Consider the following 17,231-nt stretch of genomic DNA (forward strand, 5'->3'; position numbering starts at 1 on the left):
GACCAGGTCCCGAGTCTCTGGCTGCAGGGCTCGGTGTCCCAGAGTCTGTGTCAGAACACTAGTTGGTGGGGTCAAAGCTCAGGGGGACCTAGGGCTGGTGCTGCCCCACTTCTGAGTCTCCCCTCCTGCACCCCATGTCACCCCGCTTCTGAGTCTCCCCTCCTGCACTCCATGTCCCCCCACTGCTGGGTCACCCCTGCAACCCGGTACCCCACCTTCTGAGTCTCCCCTCCTGCACCCCATGTCCCCCCAGGTCTGAGTCACCCCACCTTCACCCCTTGTCCCCCCAGTTCTGAGTGTGCACCCTATGTGCCCCACTTCTGAATCTCCCCTCCTGCACCCCAGGTCCCCCCACTTCTGAGTCTCCCCTCCTGCACCCTCTGTCCCCCCACTACTGAGTCTCCCCTCCTGGACCCCATGTCCCCCCACTTCTGAGTCTGCACCCCATGTGCCCCACTTCTGAGTCTCCCCTCCTGCACCCCATGTCCCCCCACTTCTGAGTCACCCCAAATTCACCCCTTGTCCCCCCAGTTCTGAGTCTCCTCTCCTGCACCCCATGTCCCCCTACTGCTGCTGTGTCCCCCCTCCTGCACCCCAGGCACCCCAGTTCTTACTCTGTCTTCACCTAGCTGATTCATTCCCCTGCCTCAGTTAATCTACTGTTGATTGCTCGTAGTGTATTTTTCATTTCAGTTGTATACATTCTTCACCTGTGTTTGGTTTCTCCTTTATATTTTCTAACTCCGTGTGAAAACCGTGAAATTTCTTGCTCTGTTCATCAGTTCTTACCCGAGTTCTTTGATCGTCTTTATGATCATTACCTTAAACTCTCTATCGGATAGATTGCCGATCTCTACTTCACTTAGTTTTTCTCCTGGGGTTTTCATCTTATTCCTTCCGCATGGTCCTCTATCACCTAATTTTGCCTAATTTTCAGTTTTCATTTCTGTGCATTTGGTAGGTTGGTTACATTTCCTGATCTTGGAGAAGTTGCCTTTTGCAGGAGATGTCCTATACATCCCAGCTGCACACTTGCCTCTGGTCACCAGAGCTGTATGCTTTAGGGGTGTCCCCTATGTGAGCTATGTGGCTCCTTCTGTTTTGGTGAGCTGACTGCTGAGGGCAGTCTTGTAGGTATGGTCGGCCCCTGGTCTGGTTGGTTGTGAGCCCCTGCTTTATGCCCAGGCTGCCAGCTACGGTTGGAGGGGTCAGGTCACAAGGCAGCTGGCTGTGGAACCCTGGGTGGTCTCGGGGCTAGTGCTGGCTCACTGGTGGGCAGAGCCAGGTTCTGGGGTGTGTGTTTGCAGGGTTCCCAGATCCAGTGTCAGCCTGCTGGTGGATTGGGCCAGTTCCTGACACAGCTGGCTGCAGCTTCTGGGGTGTCCCAAAGCTAGTACTGGTCTGAAGGTGGGTGGGGCTGACTGAGGAGTCCAGAACTCTCAGAGCTGGTGTCAGCCTGCTGGTGGTGGGTTTAGGACCCAGGGGTCCTGGAGTTTGTGCCAGCCTGCCTGTATGTTGGCTGGGTCCCGACAAGTCAGGGTGTGGTGCTGAAGTGGTTCTGCAGTGGGTGTCCACCTGCTGGTGGGTGAAGCCAGGTCCTGGTGCTAGTTCTGTACCCTGTTGTGTGGACCAGGTCCCGAGTCTCTGGCTGCAGGGCTCGGTGTCCCAGAGTCTGTGTCAGAACCCTAGTTGGTGGGGTCAAAGCTCAGGGGGACCTAGGGCTGGTGCTGCCCCACTTCTGAATCTCCCCTCCTGCACCCCAGGTCCCCCCACTTCTGAGTCTCCCCTCCTGCACCCTCTGTCCCCCCACTACTGAGTCTCCCCTCCTGTACCCCATGTCCCCCCACTTCTGAGTCTGCACCCCATGTGCCCCACTTCTGAGTCTCCCCTCCTGCACCCCATGTCCCCCCACTTCTGAGTCACCCCAACTTCACCCCTTGTCCTCCCAGTTTTGAGTCTCCCCTCCTGCACCCCATGTCCCCCTACTGCTGCTGTGTCCCCCCTCCTGCACCCCAGGCACCCCAGTTCTTACTCTGTCTTCACCTAGCTGATTCATTCCCCTGCCTCAGTTAATCTACTGTTGATTGCTCGTAGTGTATTTTTCATTTCAGTTGTATACATTCTTCACCTGTGTTTGGCTTCTCCTTTATATTTTCTAACTCCGTGTGAAAACCGTGAAATTTCTTGCTCCGTTCATCAGTTCTTACCCGAGTTCTTTGATCGTCTTTATGATCATTACCTTAAACTCTCTATCGGATAGATTGCCGATCTCTACTTCACTTAGTTTTTCTCCTGGGGTTTTCATCTTATTCCTTCCGCATGGTCCTCTATCACCTAATTTTGCCTAATTTTCAGTTTTCATTTCTGTGCATTTGGTAGGTTGGTTACATTTCCTGATCTTGGAGAAGTTGCCTTTTGCAGGAGATGTCCTATACATCCCAGCTGCACACTTGCCTCTGGTCACCAGAGCTGTATGCTTTAGGGGTGTCCCCTATGTGAGCTATGTGGCTCCTTCTGTTTTGGTGAGCTGACTGCTGAGGGCAGTCTTGTAGGTATGGTCGGCCCCTGGTCTGGTTGGTTGTGAGCCCCTGCTTTATGCCCAGGCTGCCAGCTACGGTTGGAGGGGTCAGGTCACAAGGCAGCTGGCTGTGGAACCCTGGGTGGTCTCGGGGCTAGTGCTGGCTCACTGGTGGGCAGAGCCAGGTTCTGGGGTGTGTGTTTGCAGGGTTCCCAGATCCAGTGTCAGCCTGCTGGTGGATTGGGCCAGTTCCTGACACAGTTGGCTGCAGCTTCTGGGGTGTCCCAAAGCTAGTACTGGTCTGAAGGTGGGTGGGGCTGACTGAGGAGTCCAGAACTCTCAGAGCTGGTGTCAGCCTGCTGGTGGTGGGTTTAGGACCCAGGGGTCCTGGAGTTTGTGCCAGCCTGCCTGTATGTTGGCTGGGTCCCGACAAGTCAGGGTGTGGTGCTGAAGTGGTTCTGCAGTGGGTGTCCACCTGCTGGTGGGTGAAGCCAGGTCCTGGTGCTAGTTCTGTACCCTGTTGTGTGGACCAGGTCCCGAGTCTCTGGCTGCAGGGCTCGGTGTCCCAGAGTCTGTGTCAGAACACTAGTTGGTGGGGTCAAAGCTCAGGGGGACCTAGGGCTGGTGCTGCCCCACTTCTGAGTCTCCCCTCCTGCACCCCATGTCACCCCGCTTCTGAGTCTCCCCTCCTGCACTCCATGTCCCCCCACTGCTGGGTCCCCCCTGCAACCCGGTACCCCACCTTCTGAGTCTCCCCTCCTGCACCCCATGTCCCCCCAGGTCTGAGTCACCCCACCTTCACCCCTTGTCCCCCCAGTTCTGAGTGTGCACCCTATGTGCCCCACTTCTGAATCTCCCCTCCTGCACCCCAGGTCCCCCCACTTCTGAGTCTCCCCTCCTGCACCCTCTGTCCCCCCACTACTGAGTCTCCCCTCCTGGACCCCATGTCCCCCCACTTCTGAGTCTGCACCCCATGTGCCCCACTTCTGAGTCTCCCCTCCTGCACCCCATGTCCCCCCACTTCTGAGTCACCCCAACTTCACCCCTTGTCCCCCCAGTTCTGAGTCTCCCCTCCTGCACCCCATGTCCCCCTACTGCTGCTGTGTCCCCCCTCCTGCACCCCAGGCACCCCAGTTCTTACTCTGTCTTCACCTAGCTGATTCATTCCCCTGCCTCAGTTAATCTACTGTTGATTGCTCGTAGTGTATTTTTCATTTCAGTTGTATACATTCTTCACCTGTGTTTGGTTTCTCCTTTATATTTTCTAACTCCGTGTGAAAACCGTGAAATTTCTTGCTCCGTTCATCAGTTCTTACCCGAGTTCTTTGATCGTCTTTATGATCATTACCTTAAACTCTCTATCGGATAGATTGCCGATCTCTACTTCACTTAGTTTTTCTCCTGGGGTTTTCATCTTATTCCTTCCGCATGGTCCTCTATCACCTAATTTTGCCTAATTTTCAGTTTTCATTTCTGTGCATTTGGTAGGTTGGTTACATTTCCTGATCTTGGAGAAGTTGCCTTTTGCAGGAGATGTCCTATACATCCCAGCTGCACACTTGCCTCTGGTCACCAGAGCCGTATGCTTTAGGGGTGTCCCCTATGTGAGCTATGTGGCTCCTTCTGTTTTGGTGAGCTGACTGCTGAGGGCAGTCTTGTAGGTATGGTCGGCCCCTGGTCTGGTTGGTTGTGAGCCCCTGCTTTATGCCCAGGCTGCCAGCTACGGTTGGAGGGGTCAGGTCACAAGGCAGCTGGCTGTGGAACCCTGGGTGGTCTCGGGGCTAGTGCTGGCTCACTGGTGGGCAGAGCCAGGTTCTGGGGTGTGTGTTTGCAGGGTTCCCAGATCCAGTGTCAGCCTGCTGGTGGATTGGGCCAGTTCCTGACACAGCTGGCTGCAGCTTCTGGGGTGTCCCAAAGCTAGTACTGGTCTGAAGGTGGGTGGGGCTGACTGAGGAGTCCAGAACTCTCAGAGCTGGTGTCAGCCTGCTGGTGGTGGGTTTAGGACCCAGGGGTCCTGGAGTTTGTGCCAGCCTGCCTGTATGTTGGCTGGGTCCCGACAAGTCAGGGTGTGGTGCTGAAGTGGTTCTGCAGTGGGTGTCCACCTGCTGGTGGGTGAAGCCAGGTCCTGGTGCTAGTTCTGTACCCTGTTGTGTGGAGCAGGTCCCGAGTCTCTGGCTGCAGGGCTCGGTGTCCCAGAGTCTGTGTCAGAACACTAGTTGGTGGGGTCAAAGCTCAGGGGGACCTAGGGCTGGTGCTGCCCCACTTCTGAGTCTCCCCTCCTGCACCCCATGTCACCCCGCTTCTGAGTCTCCCCTCCTGCACTCCATGTCCCCGCCCTGCTGGGTCCCCCCTGCAACCCGGTACCCCACCTTCTGAGTCTCCCCTCCTGCACCCCATGTCCCCCCAGGTCTGAGTCACCCCACCTTCACCCCTTGTCCCCCCAGTTCTGAGTGTGCACCCTATGTGCCCCACTTCTGAATCTCCCCTCCTGCACCCCAGGTCCCCCCACTTCTGAGTCTCCCCTCCTGCACCCTCTGTCCCCCCACTACTGAGTCTCCCCTCCTGGACCCCATGTCCCCCCACTTCTGAGTCTGCACCCCATGTGCCCCACTTCTGAGTCTCCCCTCCTGCACCCCATGTCCCCCCACTTCTGAGTCACCCCAACTTCACCCCTTGTCCTCCCAGTTTTGAGTCTCCCCTCCTGCACCCCATGTCCCCCTACTGCTGCTGTGTCCCCCCTCCTGCACCCCAGGCACCCCAGTTCTTACTCTGTCTTCACCTAGCTGATTCATTCCCCTGCCTCAGTTAATCTACTGTTGATTGCTCGTAGTGTATTTTTCATTTCAGTTGTATACATTCTTCACCTGTGTTTGGTTTCTCCTTTATATTTTCTAACTCCGTGTGAAAACCGTGAAATTTCTTGCTCCGTTCATCAGTTCTTACCCGAGTTCTTTGATCGTCTTTATGATCATTACCTTAAACTCTCTATCGGATAGATTGCCGATCTCTACTTCACTTAGTTTTTCTCCTGGGGTTTTCATCTTATTCCTTCCGCATGGTCCTCTATCACCTAATTTTGCCTAATTTTCAGTTTTCATTTCTGTGCATTTGGTAGGTTGGTTACATTTCCTGATCTTGGAGAAGTTACCTTTTGCAGGAGATGTCCTATACATCCCAGCTGCACACTTGCCTCTGGTCACCAGAGCTGTATGCTTTAGGGGTGTCCCCTATGTGAGCTATGTGGCTCCTTCTGTTTTGGTGAGCTGACTGCTGAGGGCAGTCTTGTAGGTATGGTCGGCCCCTGGTCTGGTTGGTTGTGAGCCCCTGCTTTATGCCCAGGCTGCCAGCTACGGTTGGAGGGGTCAGGTCACAAGGCAGCTGGCTGTGGAACCCTGGGTGGTCTCGGGGCTAGTGCTGGCTCACTGGTGGGCAGAGCCAGGTTCTGGGGTGTGTGTTTGCAGGGTTCCCAGATCCAGTGTCAGCCTGCTGGTGGATTGGGCCAGTTCCTGACACAGCTGGCTGCAGCTTCTGGGGTGTCCCAAAGCTAGTACTGGTCTGAAGGTGGGTGGGGCTGACTGAGGAGTCCAGAACTCTCAGAGCTGGTGTCAGCCTGCTGGTGGTGGGTTTAGGACCCAGGGGTCCTGGAGTTTGTGCCAGCCTGCCTGTATGTTGGCTGGGTCCCGACAAGTCAGGGTGTGGTGCTGAAGTGGTTCTGCAGTGGGTGTCCACCTGCTGGTGGGTGAAGCCAGGTCCTGGTGCTAGTTCTGTACCCTGTTGTGTGGAGCAGGTCCCGAGTCTCTGGCTGCAGGGCTCGGTGTCCCAGAGTCTGTGTCAGAACACTAGTTGGTGGGGTCAAAGCTCAGGGGGACCTAGGGCTGGTGCTGCCCCACTTCTGAGTCTCCCCTCCTGCACCCCATGTCACCCCGCTTCTGAGTCTCCCCTCCTGCACTCCATGTCCCCGCCCTGCTGGGTCCCCCCTGCAACCCGGTACCCCACCTTCTGAGTCTCCCCTCCTGCACCCCATGTCCCCCCAGGTCTGAGTCACCCCACCTTCACCCCTTGTCCCCCCAGTTCTGAGTGTGCACCCTATGTGCCCCACTTCTGAATCTCCCCTCCTGCACCCCAGGTCCCCCCACTTCTGAGTCTCCCCTCCTGCACCCTCTGTCCCCCCACTACTGAGTCTCCCCTCCTGTACCCCATGTCCCCCCACTTCTGAGTCTGCACCCCATGTGCCCCACTTCTGAGTCTCCCCTCCTGCACCCCATGTCCCCCCACTTCTGAGTCACCCCAACTTCACCCCTTGTCCCCCCAGTCCTGAGTCTCCCCTCCTGCACCCCATGTCCCCCTACTGCTGCTGTGTCCCCCCTCCTGCACCCCAGGCACCCCAGTTCTTACTCTGTCTTCACCTAGCTGATTCATTCCCCTGCCTCAGTTAATCTACTGTTGATTGCTCGTAGTGTATTTTTCATTTCAGTTGTATACATTCTTCACCTGTGTTTGGTTTCTCCTTTATATTTTCTAACTCCGTGTGAAAACCGTGAAATTTCTTGCTCCGTTCATCAGTTCTTACCCGAGTTCTTTGATCGTCTTTATGATCATTACCTTAAACTCTCTATCGGATAGATTGCCGATCTCTACTTCACTTAGTTTTTCTCCTGGGGTTTTCATCTTATTCCTTCCGCATGGTCCTCTATCACCTAATTTTGCCTAATTTTCAGTTTTCATTTCTGTGCATTTGGTAGGTTGGTTACATTTCCTGATCTTGGAGAAGTTGCCTTTTGCAGGAGATGTCCTATACATCCCAGCTGCACACTTGCCTCTGGTCACCAGAGCCGAATGCTTTAGGGGTGTCCCCTATGTGAGCTATGTGGCTCCTTCTGTTTTGGTGAGCTGACTGCTGAGGGCAGTCTTGTAGGTATGGTCGGCCCCTGGTCTGGTTGGTTGTGAGCCCCTGCTTTATGCCCAGGCTGCCAGCTACGGTTGGAGGGGTCAGGTCACAAGGCAGCTGGCTGTGGAACCCTGGGTGGTCTCGGGGCTAGTGCTGGCTCACTGGTGGGCAGAGCCAGGTTCTGGGGTGTGTGTTTGCAGGGTTCCCAGATCCAGTGTCAGCCTGCTGGTGGATTGGGCCAGTTCCTGACACAGCTGGCTGCAGCTTCTGGGGTGTCCCAAAGCTAGTACTGGTCTGAAGGTGGGTGGGGCTGACTGAGGAGTCCAGAACTCTCAGAGCTGGTGTCAGCCTGCTGGTGGTGGGTTTAGGACCCAGGGGTCCTGGAGTTTGTGCCAGCCTGCCTGTATGTTGGCTGGGTCCCGACAAGTCAGGGTGTGGTGCTGAAGTGGTTCTGCAGTGGGTGTCCACCTGCTGGTGGGTGAAGCCAGGTCCTGGTGCTAGTTCTGTACCCTGTTGTGTGGACCAGGTCCCGAGTCTCTGGCTGCAGGGCTCGGTGTCCCAGAGTCTGTGTCAGAACACTAGTTGGTGGGATCAAAGCTCAGGGGGACCTAGGGCTGGTGCTGCCCCACTTCTGAGTCTCCCCTCCTGCACCCCATGTCACCCCGCTTCTGAGTCTCCCCTCCTGCACTCCATGTCCCCGCCCTGCTGGGTCCCCCCTGCAACCCGGTACCCCACCTTCTGAGTCTCCCCTCCTGCACCCCATGTCCCCCCAGGTCTGAGTCACCCCACCTTCACCCCTTGTCCCCCCAGTTCTGAGTGTGCACCCTATGTGCCCCACTTCTGAATCTCCCCTCCTGCACCCCAGGTCCCCCCACTTCTGAGTCTCCCCTCCTGCACCCTCTGTCCCCCCACTACTGAGTCTCCCCTCCTGGACCCCATGTCCCCCCACTTCTGAGTCTGCACCCCATGTGCCCCACTTCTGAGTCTCCCCTCCTGCACCCCATGTCCCCCCACTTCTGAGTCACCCCAACTTCACCCCTTGTCCCCCCAGTTCTGAGTCTCCCCTCCTGCACCCCATGTCCCCCTACTGCTGCTGTGTCCCCCCTCCTGCACCCCAGGCACCCCAGTTCTTACTCTGTCTTCACCTAGCTGATTCATTCCCCTGCCTCAGTTAATCTACTGTTGATTGCTCGTAGTGTATTTTTCATTTCAGTTGTATACATTCTTCACCTGTGTTTGGTTTCTCCTTTATATTTTCTAACTCCGTGTGAAAACCGTGAAATTTCTTGCTCCGTTCATCAGTTCTTACCCGAGTTCTTTGATCGTCTTTATGATCATTACCTTAAACTCTCTATCGGATAGATTGCCGATCTCTACTTCACTTAGTTTTTCTCCTGGGGTTTTCATCTTATTCCTTCCGCATGGTCCTCTATCACCTAATTTTGCCTAATTTTCAGTTTTCATTTCTGTGCATTTGGTAGGTTGGTTACATTTCCTGATCTTGGAGAAGTTGCCTTTTGCAGGAGATGTCCTATACATCCCAGCTGCACACTTGCCTCTGGTCACCAGAGCCGTATGCTTTAGGGGTGTCCCCTATGTGAGCTATGTGGCTCCTTCTGTTTTGGTGAGCTGACTGCTGAGGGCAGTCTTGTAGGTATGGTCGGCCCCTGGTCTGGTTGGTTGTGAGCCCCTGCTTTATGCCCAGGCTGCCAGCTACGGTTGGAGGGGTCAGGTCACAAGGCAGCTGGCTGTGGAACCCTGGGTGGTCTCGGGGCTAGTGCTGGCTCACTGGTGGGCAGAGCCAGGTTCTGGGGTGTGTGTTTGCAGGGTTCCCAGATCCAGTGTCAGCCTGCTGGTGGATTGGGCCAGTTCCTGACACAGCTGGCTGCAGCTTCTGGGGTGTCCCAAAGCTAGTACTGGTCTGAAGGTGGGTGGGGCTGACTGAGGAGTCCAGAACTCTCAGAGCTGGTGTCAGCCTGCTGGTGGTGGGTTTAGGACCCAGGGGTCCTGGAGTTTGTGCCAGCCTGCCTGTATGTTGGCTGGGTCCCGACAAGTCAGGGTGTGGTGCTGAAGTGGTTCTGCAGTGGGTGTCCACCTGCTGGTGGGTGAAGCCAGGTCCTGGTGCTAGTTCTGTACCCTGTTGTGTGGACCAGGTCCCGAGTCTCTGGCTGCAGGGCTCGGTGTCCCAGAGTCTGTGTCAGAACACTAGTTGGTGGGGTCAAAGCTCAGGGGGACCTAGGGCTGGTGCTGCCCCACTTCTGAGTCTCCCCTCCTGCACCCCATGTCACCCCGCTTCTGAGTCTCCCCTCCTGCACTCCATGTGCCCCCACTGCTGGGTCCCCCCTGCAACCCGGTACCCCACCTTCTGAGTCTCCCCTCCTGCACCCCATGTCCCCCCAGGTCTGAGTCTCCCCTCCTGCACCCTCTGTCCCCCCACTACTGAGTCTCCCCTCCTGTACCCCATGTCCCCCCACTTCTGAGTCTGCACCCCATGTGCCCCACTTCTGAGTCTCCCCTCCTTCACCCCATGTCCCCCTACTTCTGGGTCTCCCCTCCTTCACCCCATGTCCCCCCACTTCTGAGTCACCCCAACTTCACCCCTTGTCCCCCCAGTTCTGAGTCTCCCCTCCTGCACCCCATGTCCCCCTACTGCTGCTGTGTCCCCCCTCCTGCACCCCAGGCACCCCAGTTCTTACTCTGTCTTCACCTAGCTGATTCATTCCCCTGCCTCAGTTAATCTACTGTTGATTGCTCGTAGTGTATTTTTCATTTCAGTTGTATACATTCTTCACCTGTGTTTGGTTTCTCCTTTATATTTTCTAACTCCGTGTGAAAACCGTGAAATTTCTTGCTCCGTTCATCAGTTCTTACCCGAGTTCTTTGATCGTCTTTATGATCATTACCTTAAACTCTCTATCGGATAGATTGCCGATCTCTACTTCACTTAGTTTTTCTCCTGGGGTTTTCATCTTATTCCTTCCGCATGGTCCTCTATCACCTAATTTTGCCTAATTTTCAGTTTTCATTTCTGTGCATTTGGTAGGTTGGTTACATTTCCTGATCTTGGAGAAGTTGCCTTTTGCAGGAGATGTCCTATACATCCCAGCTGCACACTTGCCTCTGGTCACCAGAGCTGTATGCTTTAGGGGTGTCCCCTATGTGAGCTATGTGGCTCCTTCTGTTTTGGTGAGCTGACTGCTGAGGGCAGTCTTGTAGGTATGGTCGGCCCCTGGTCTGGTTGGTTGTGAGCCCCTGCTTTATGCCCAGGCTGCCAGCTACGGTTGGAGGGGTCAGGTCACAAGGCAGCTGGCTGTGGAACCCTGGGTGGTCTCGGGGCTAGTGCTGGCTCACTGGTGGGCAGAGCCAGGTTCTGGGGTGTGTGTTTGCAGGGTTCCCAGATCCAGTGTCAGCCTGCTGGTGGATTGGGCCAGTTCCTGACACAGCTGGCTGCAGCTTCTGGGGTGTCCCAAAGCTAGTACTGGTCTGAAGGTGGGTGGGGCTGACTGAGGAGTCCAGAACTCTCAGAGCTGGTGTCAGCCTGCTGGTGGTGGGTTTAGGACCCAGGAGTCCTGGAGTTTGTGCCAGCCTGCCTGTATGTTGGCTGGGTCCCAACAAGTCAGGGTGTGGTGCTGAAGTGGTTCTGCAGTGGGTGTCCACCTGCTGGTGGGTGAAGCCAGGTCTTGGTGCTAGTTCTGTACCCTGTTGTGTGGACCAGGTCCCGAGTCTCTGGCTGCAGGGCTCGGTGTCCCAGAGTCTGTGTCAGAACACTAGTTGGTGGGGTCAAAGCTCAGGGGGACCTAGGGCTGGTGCTGCCCCACTTCTGAGTCTCCCCTCCTGCACCCCATGTCACCCCGCTTCTGAGTCTCCCCTCCTGCACTCCATGTCCCCCCACTGCTGGGTCCCGCCTGCAACCCGGTACCCCACCTTCTGAGTCTCCCCTCCTGCACCCCATGTCCCCCCAGGTCTGAGTCACCCCACCTTCACACCTTGTCCCCCCAGTTCTGAGTGTGCACCCTATGTGCCCCACTTCTGAATCTCCCCTCCTGCACCCCAGGTCCCCCCACTTCTGAGTCTCCCCTCCTGCACCCTCTGTCGCCCCACTACTGAGACTCCCCTCCTGTACCCCATGTCCCCCCACTTCTGAGTCTGCACCCCATGTGCCCCACTTCTGAGTCTCCCCTCCTGCACCCCATGTTCCCCCACTTCTGAGTCACCCCAACTTCACCCCTTGTCCCCCCAGTTCTGAGTCTCCCCTCCTGCACCCCATGTCCCCCTACTGCTGCTGTGTCCCCCCTCCTGCACCCCAGGCACCCCAGTTCTTACTCTGTCTTCACCTAGCTGATTCATTCCCCTGCCTCAGTTAATCTACTGTTGATTCCTCTTAGTGTATTTTTCATTTCAGTTGTATACATTCTTCACCTGTGTTTGGTTTCTCCTTTATATTTTCTAACTCCGTGTGAAAACCTTGAAATTTCTTCCTCCGTTCATCAGTTCTTACCCGAGTTCTTTGATCATCTTTATGATCATTACCTTAAACTCTCTATCGGATAGATTGCCGATCTCTACTTCACTTAGTTTTTCTCCTGGGGTTTTCATCTTATTCCTTCCGCATGGTCCTCTATCACCTAATTTTGCCTAATTTTCAGTTTTCATTTCTGTGCATTTGGTAGGTTGGTTACATTTCCTGATCTTGGAGAAGTTGCCTTTTGCAGGAGATGTCCTATACATCCCAGCTGCACACTTGCCTCTGGTCACCAGAGCTGTATGCTTTAGGGGTGTCCCCTATGTGAGCTATGTGGCTCCTTCTGTTTTGGTGAGCTGACTGCTGAGGGCAGTCTTGTAGGTATGGTCGGCCCCTGGTCTGGTTGGTTGTGAGCCCCTGCTTTATGCCCAGGCTGCCAGCTACGGTTGGAGGGGTCAGGTCACAAGGCAGCTGGCTGTGGAACCCTGGGTGGTCTCGGGGCTAGTGCTGGCTCACTGGTGGGCAGAGCCAGGTTCTGGGGTGTGTGTTTGCAGGGTTCCCAGATCCAGTGTCAGCCTGCTGGTGGATTGGGCCAGTTCCTGACACAGCTGGCTGCAGCTTCTGGGGTGTCCCAAAGCTAGTACTGGTCTGAAGGTGGGTGGGGCTGACTGAGGAGTCCAGAACTCTCAGAGCTGGTGTCAGCCTGCTGGTGGTGGGTTTAGGACCCAGGGGTCCTGGAGTTTGTGCCAGCCTGCCTGTATGTTGGCTGGGTCCCGACAAGTCAGGGTGTGGTGCTGAAGTGGTTCTGCAGTGGGTGTCCACCTGCTGGTGGGTGAAGCCAGGTCCTGGTGCTAGTTCTGTACCCTGTTGGGTGGACCAGGTCCCGAGTCTCTGGCTGCAGGGCTCGGTGTCCCAGAGTCTGTGTCAGAACACTAGTTGGTGGGGTCAAAGCTCAGGGGGACCTAGGGCTGGTGCTGCCCCACTTCTGAGTCTCCCCTCCTGCACCCCATGTCACCCCGCTTCTGAGTCTCCCCTCCTGCACTCCATGTCCCCCCACTGCTGGGTCCCCCCTGCAACCCGGTACCCCACCTTCTGAGTCTCCCCTCCTGCACCCCATGTCCCCCCAGGTCTGAGTCACCCCACCTTCACCCCTTGTCCCCCCATTTCTGAGTGTGCACCCTATGTGCCCCACTTCTGAATCTCCTCTCCTGCACCCCAGGTCCGCCCACTTCTGAGTCTCCCCTCCTGCACCCTCTGTCCCCCCACTACTGAGTCTCCCCTCCTGTACCCCATGTCCCCCCACTTCTGAGTCTGCACCCCATGTGCCCCACTTCTGAGTCTCCCCTCCTGCACCCCATGTCCCCCCACTTCTGAGTCACCCCAACTTCACCCCTTGTCCCCCAGTTCTAAGTCTCCCCTCCTGCACCCCATGTCCCCCTACTGCTGCTGTGTCCCCCCTCCTGCACCCCAGGCACCCCAGTTCTTACTCTGTCTTCACCTAGCTGATTCATTCCCCTGCCTCAGTTAATCTACTGTTGATTGCTCGTAGTGTATTTTTCATTTCAGTTGTATACATTCTTCACCTGTGTTTGGTTTCTCCTTTATATTTTCTAACTCCGTGTGAAAACCGTGAAATTTCTTGCTCCGTTCATCAGTTCTTACCCGAGTTCTTTGATCGTCTTTATGATCATTACCTTAAACTCTCTATCGGATAGATTGCCGATCTCTACTTCACTTAGTTTTTCTCCTGGGGTTTTCATCTTATTCCTTCCGCATGGTCCTCTATCACCTAATTTTGCCTAATTTTCAGTTTTCATTTCTGTGCATTTGGTAGGTTGGTTACATTTCCTGATCTTGGAGAAGTTGCCTTTTGCAGGAGATGTCCTATACATCCCAGCTGCACACTTGCCTCTGGTCACCAGAGCTGAATGCTTTAGGGGTGTACCCTATGTGAGCTATGTGGCTCCTTCTGTTTTGGTGAGCTGACTGCTGAGGGCAGTCTTGTAGGTATGGTCGGCCCCTGGTCTGGTTGGTTGTGAGCCCCTGCTTTATGCCCAGGCTGCCAGCTACGGTTGGAGGGGTCAGGTCACAAGGCAGCTGGCTGTGGAACCCTGGGTGGTCTCGGGGCTAGTGCTGGCTCACTGGTGGGCAGAGCCAGGTTCTGGGGTGTGTGTTTGCAGGGTTCCCAGATCCAGTGTCAGCCTGCTGGTGGATTGGGCCAGTTCCTGACACAGCTGGCTGCAGCTTCTGGGGTGTCCCAAAGCTAGTACTGGTCTGAAGGTGGGTGGGGCTGACTGAGGAGTCCAGAACTCTCAGAGCTGGTGTCAGCCTGCTGGTGGTGGGTTTAGGACCCAGGGGTCCTGGAGTTTGTGCCAGCCTGCCTGTATGTTGGCTGGGTCCCGACAAGTCAGGGTGTGGTGCTGAAGTGGTTCTGCAGTGGGTGTCCACCTGCTGGTGGGTGAAGCCAGGTCCTGGTGCTAGTTCTGTACCCTGTTGTGTGGACCAGGTCCCGAGTCTCTGGCTGCAGGGCTCGGTGTCCCAGAGTCTGTGTCAGAACACTAGTTGGTGGGGTCAAAGCTCAGGGGGACCTAGGGCTGGTGCTGCCCCACTTCTGAGTCTCCCCTCCTGCACCCCATGTCACCCCGCTTCTGAGTCTCCCCTCCTGCACTCCATGTCCCCCCACTGCTGGGTCCCCCTGCAACCCGGTACCCTACCTTCTGAGTCTCCCCTCCTGCACCCCATGTCCCCCAGGTCTGAGTCACCCCACCTTCACCCCTTGTCCCCCCAGTTCTGAGTGTGCACCCTATGTGCCCCACTTCTGAATCTCCCCTCCTGCACCCCAGGTCCCCCCACTTCTGAGTCTCCCCTCCTGCACCCTCTGTCCCCCCACTTCTGAGTCTCCCCTCCTTCACCCCATGTCCCCCTACTTCTGGGTCTCCCCTCCTGCACCCCATGTCCCCCCACTTCTGAGTCACCCCAACTTCACCCCTTGTCCCCCCAGTTCTAAGTCTCCCCTCCTGCACCCCATGTCCCCTACTGCTGCTGTGTCCCCCCTCCTGCACCCCAGGCACCCCAGTTCTTACTCTGTCTTCACCTAGCTGATTCATTCCCCTGCCTCAGTTAATCTACTGTTGATTGCTCGTAGTGTATTTTTCATTTCAGTTGTATACATTCTTCACCTGTGTTTGGTTTCTCCTTTATATTTTCTAACTCCGTGTGAAAACCGTGAAATTTCTTGCTCCGTTCATCAGTTCTTACCCGAGTTCTTTGATCGTCTTTATGATCATTACCTTAAACTCTCTATCGGATAGATTGCCGATCTCTACTTCACTTAGTTTTTCTCCTGGGGTTTTCATCTTATTCCTTCCGCATGGTCCTCTATCACCTAATTTTGCCTAATTTTCAGTTTTCATTTCTGTGCATTTGGTAGGTTGGTCACATTTCCTGATCTTGGAGAAGTTGCCTTTTGCAGGAGATGTCCTATACATCCCAGCTGCACACTTGCCTCTGGTCACCAGAGCTGAATGCTTTAGGGGTGTCCCCTATGTGAGCTATGTGGCTCCTTCTGTTTTGGTGAGCTGACTGCTGAGGGCAGTCTTGTAGGTATGGTCGGCCCCTGGTCTGGTTGGTTGTGAGCCCCTGCTTTATGCCCAGGCTGCCAGCTACGGTTGGAGGGGTCAGGTCACAAGGCAGCTGGCTGTGGAACCCTGGGTGGTCTCGGGGCTAGTGCTGGCTCACTGGTGGGCAGAGCCAGGTTCTGGGGTGTGTGTTTGCAGGGTTCCCAGATCCAGTGTCAGCCTGCTGGTGGATTGGGCCAGTTCCTGACACAGCTGGCTGCAGCTTCTGGGGTGTCCCAAAGCTAGTACTGGTCTGAAGGTGGGTGGGACTGACTGAGGAGTCCAGAACTCTCAGAGCTGGTGTCAGCCTGCTGGTGGTGGGTTTAGGACCCAGGGGTCCTGGAGTTTGTGCCAGCCTGCCTGTATGTTGGCTGGGTCCCAACAAGTCAGGGTGTGGTGCTGAAGTGGTTCTGCAGTGGGTGTCCACCTGCTGGTGGGTGAAGCCAGGTCCTGGTGCTAGTTCTGTACCCTGTTGTGTGGACCAGGTCCCGAGTCTCTGGCTGCAGGGCTCGGTGTCCCAGAGTCTGTGTCAGAACACTAGTTGGTGGGGTCAAAGCTCAGGGGGACCTAGGGCTGGTGCTGCCCCACTTCTGAGTCTCCCCTCCTGCACCCCATGTCACCCCGCTTCTGAGTCTCCCCTCCTGCACTCCATGTCCCCCCACTGCTGGGTCCCCCCTGCAACCCGGTACCCCACCTTCTGAGTCTCCCCTCCTGCACCCCATGTCCCCCCAGGTCTGAGTCACCCCACCTTCACCCCTTGTCCCCCCAGTTCTGAGTGTGCACCCTATGTGCCCCACTTCTGAATCTCCCCTCCTGCACCCCAGGTCCCCCCACTTCTGAGTCTCCCCTCCTGCACCCTCTGTCCCCCCACTACTGAGTCTCCCCTCCTGTACCCCATGTCCCCCCACTTCTGAGTCTGCACCCCATGTGCCCCACTTCTGAGTCTCCCCTCCTGCACCCCATGTCCCCCCACTTCTGAGTCACCCCAACTTCACCCCTTGTCCCCCAGTTCTGAGTCTCCCCTCCTGCACCCCATGTCCCCCTACTGCTGCTGTGTCCCCCCTCCTGCACCCCAGGCACCCCAGTTCTTACTCTGTCTTCACCTAGCTGATTCATTCCCCTGCCTCAGTTAATCTACTGTTGATTCCTCTTAGTGTATTTTTCATTTCAGTTGTATACATTCTTCACCTGTGTTTGGTTTCTCCTTTATATTTTCTAACTCCGTGTGAAAACCTTGAAATTTCTTCCTCCGTTCATCAGTTCTTACCCGAGTTCTTTGATCATCTTTATGATCATTACCTTAAACTCTCTATCGGATAGATTGCCGATCTCTACTTCACTTAGTTTTTCTCCTGGGGTTTTCATCTTATTCCTTCCTCATGGTCCTCTATCACCTAATTTTGCCTAATTTTCAGTTTTCATTTCTGTGCATTTGGTAGGTTGGTTACATTTCCTGATCTTGGAGAAGTTGCCTTTTGCAGGAGATGTCCTATACATCCCAGCTGCACACTTGCCTCTGGTCACCAGAGCTGTATGCTTTAGGGGTATCCCCTATGTGAGCTATGTGGCTCCTTCTGTTTTGGTGAGCTGACTGCTGAGGGCAGTCTTGTAGGTATGGTCGGCCCCTGGTCTGGTTGGTTGTGAGCCCCTGCTTTATGCCCAGGCTGCCAGCTACGGTTGGAGGGGTCAGGTCACAAGGCAGCTGGCTGTGGAACCCTGGGTGGTCTCGGGGCTAGTGCTGGCTCA

At 55.6% G+C, this 17,231-nt stretch overlaps 1 protein-coding gene across 2 annotated transcripts in view; it reads left to right on the forward strand.

Annotated features, from left to right (window-relative positions):
- The window catches only part of PFKP (phosphofructokinase, platelet), a 299,182-nt gene that overhangs the window by 259,818 nt on the left and 22,133 nt on the right, over positions 1–17,231 (forward strand). The gene's annotated exons all lie outside the window — the stretch shown is intronic.

The sequence above is a fragment of the Pseudorca crassidens genome, chromosome 1, assembly GCF_039906515.1.
Source record: "Pseudorca crassidens isolate mPseCra1 chromosome 1, mPseCra1.hap1, whole genome shotgun sequence".
In the NCBI taxonomy this organism is placed as follows: domain Eukaryota; kingdom Metazoa; phylum Chordata; class Mammalia; order Artiodactyla; family Delphinidae; genus Pseudorca; species Pseudorca crassidens.